At 55.2% G+C, this 2,808-nt stretch overlaps 1 long non-coding RNA gene across 5 annotated transcripts in view; it reads right to left on the reverse strand.

Moving 5' to 3' along the window:
• Positions 1–2,539, reverse strand: part of LOC115947992 — a 177,462-nt gene extending 174,923 nt beyond the window's left edge. For all 5 annotated transcript variants that reach the window (XR_004081848.1, XR_004081849.1, XR_004081847.1 and 2 more), the window contains exon 1: positions 2,374–2,539. This is a non-coding gene — a long non-coding RNA (uncharacterized LOC115947992). The remainder of the gene's footprint in view (positions 1–2,373) is intronic.
• Positions 2,540–2,808: the final 269 nt, after the last annotated feature.

Below are 2,808 nucleotides of genomic sequence, written 5' to 3' on the forward strand. Positions count from 1 at the left end.
GGGGGGCAGGACTGGCAAACCCCCACACCCGAGCATCCCCCAGCATCCCAGCACCCCTGCTGCAGCACCAGCGCTTGTGTTCACATGCACTGGACACTACAGCCCCCAGCTCAGCGCAGCCAACCCCCGAGATGAACCCCTCTACCCACAATTCCAGTTAGACAGGGCTGATGCTTGGAGGCAGCACTAAAGCAGCAGCTCACTGCGCACAAAATGTTTCCCCCCCCCGCCGCTAAAACTCCGCTGGAGAAAATACCGAGGTGACGCTGCAGCAGCAGAGATGAAGGAGTTTTTACTCTGTCGTAATCAACTCCGAGGTGCCTTCCTTTCACTCCGATTGTCACTCTTGTCACAGAGGAGGGCAAGGCAGAGATGTTTGCGGGGTGGTGCCCGCAGGTACCTGCGCTGCCTTTTCCCCACCCGGCCCCAGCTCGGGATGCTGCGGCTCGGGCGCTGCTGCCGCGCCTCGGAGCTGCTGCCGGGCTGCTCACACCAGCTGCTCGTCTTTGGGAAGCTCTCTTGGACCAAACAGGCTCCTACCTCCATTAGGGGCTCGTATTTTTAGGGTAAATATGTTAGGAGAGGTGAAACTCCCTCCCACCCCGACAGATCTTTTCTCCCTCTCTAAGCGCTTTTGGTAAATAAAGGAAGGGGGGAAAGGGAAGACAGGGATGCTCAGGAAAGCACTAATGGGTATTTGTCCCCTCAGCAGTTGTTTGGGAAGTAGCATCAGACCCAGTAATGTGCCTGATCCCTTTACTGGAACCTTTACTAGGGATGGGCTGATTCAGCAAGCAAGGAGGGAAACCCACAACACCAACCCTGTTTTCACCTCATTCCTCAGGGTAAAACAATCTCTCCAAAGCCCTCATGGCCAGGGCCACATTCCTAGAGATGGCTCAGGATAAACACATTTCCTGAGAACAAAACACCAATCAGAAATTTGGTGCTTTTTTTTTTCCTTTTTTTCCCAGAAAAAGCTTTTTCCATAGCCTACCTGGGGGCATCCCCTAATGTCAGACTGCTCTCCCACATGCTGAGTATTGAAGTTACCTGCAGGAAGGGATGTGGGGTTAGAGGAAGGGGGCACAGGGCTGCTCCAGCCCCGCTGAGTGGGGATCTCCAGCTCAGCCTTGGCTCAGCCCCTGCTCTGTCACCACTCCCAAGTGGAGAAGTGACTGAGCCGCTCAATTTCTGCAGGGGAAACAGAGAGAACACCAGAACTCACACATGAAATGGGGAAATGACACCTCTGAGGGCAAGACATGTCCTTGTGTCTGGACAGATGGACAGCAGCCCAGCTGGCCCAGCTCAGAGCCCACGGGAGCTGCAGGGATTTTACAGATCCATTCTGCAAAACACCTCCACGAAGTAGATGTGTCCTACAGGCTCTGAGTGAGCCCTGCAGGCTGCACCAACACAGCTGGGGGATGTGGAGCACACAGGGTGTTACAGCCTGAACTCACACACAGCCTGGCCAAGCAGGGAGATGCACCACCCCACTATGTATGTGTTATATAAATATATAAATAAACTCCAGTTCACTCAGCACATCCATGAGGAAGGAGCTGTAAAGCTGCCCCAACACCTGGACAGTGTCACATGCATGGGAGAGGGGCTGTGGCTGTGCCCACCAGAGCCATGGGGGAATTTGTTCCCATTTTCACCCCCCAAAGCAGATCTGTGCTTGGCTGTGGGGTGCCCTGAGCAGAGAATGGGGAGTAGGGCAGGGGCACCAGGCCTGGAGGGGTCAAAGGCTGTGCCAAGGGATGGGGGGAGCCCTGAGCACCCCCCTCCTGCACCTCCCCACTCTGAATGAACATCCACAGCTGGGCTGAGTTTGGGGGGTGCAGGGGAAAGCAGAAGTCAGAGGGATGAGGATGGGGATGGGAGGCAGGGAATTGTGAGGGTCCTTGAGTCGGGGGACAGCATCAGCCAGGGATGTCTCCAGCCCTCACACCCCCTTTCCAAGCATTCAGGGCTCGTTCACAGCCAGACCCCCTCCCACAGCAGAGCCTGCACCCGCTTTCCCAGAGCCATTTCCCAACATTTTCCAGAAACCCTGTTCAATAAGGGGCGAGCAGCATTTAAACACAGCACCATAATCGCCAATTCCCCCCACATCCCCCCTCCAAACGTGAGGGTTTAATTGGCTCTGAGACGAGGCAGCCACAAGCAGTGTTATAAAATGAACTGACCCCGCGAAATGATGCAACATCTGGAGGCAGGGCAGGCGGGGAGGCAGGAGCCTCTCAGAGGAGCATCCCCGGTACGTGCAGCCTTCCCTGCCGATGGGAAGGGCCCTGCGGAGCTGCAGCCCAGCTCCAGCCTCGGCAGCCCCGTGCTAAGAAAGAGAAGCCCCTGGGTGCTTACCTGCCCGCAGCGAGGCGCGTCCCCTCGGCACCTGCAGAACAGGAGCCCTCTCCTTTCAAACAGCCCTCGGAAATTTCCCCCAGGTCCACCCGGGTGATTATTTTTTTAGTGCTAATCAAGGAAATAAAGTTAAAGAGGAGGAGAGTTCCTCTTGTTTGGGGTCTGATTTGGGAGAAGGAGGGGGTGGGGGGAGTTAAAGAGACCAGTTGCTGCCCACTGCTTTGACCAGTGAGGGATTCAACCCTTATTACCATTTTGTTTTTGTCCAGATTTGCAAGTAGGGCCCCCTGCATTCAAATCATCTCCCTCCATCCTTATTGTAAAGGACAGGCCTTAGTGGGCCCCCTTTGGATTGTCCTCCATTAACAATCCCTTCTTTTGTGGAGGTGTTTCTTTTTCTATTCACACACATCGCTGATGGTACTTCAGGCCCAG

Source organism: Geospiza fortis, unplaced genomic scaffold (genome assembly GCF_000277835.1).
Source record: "Geospiza fortis unplaced genomic scaffold, GeoFor_1.0 scaffold188, whole genome shotgun sequence".
Classification (NCBI taxonomy): domain Eukaryota; kingdom Metazoa; phylum Chordata; class Aves; order Passeriformes; family Thraupidae; genus Geospiza; species Geospiza fortis.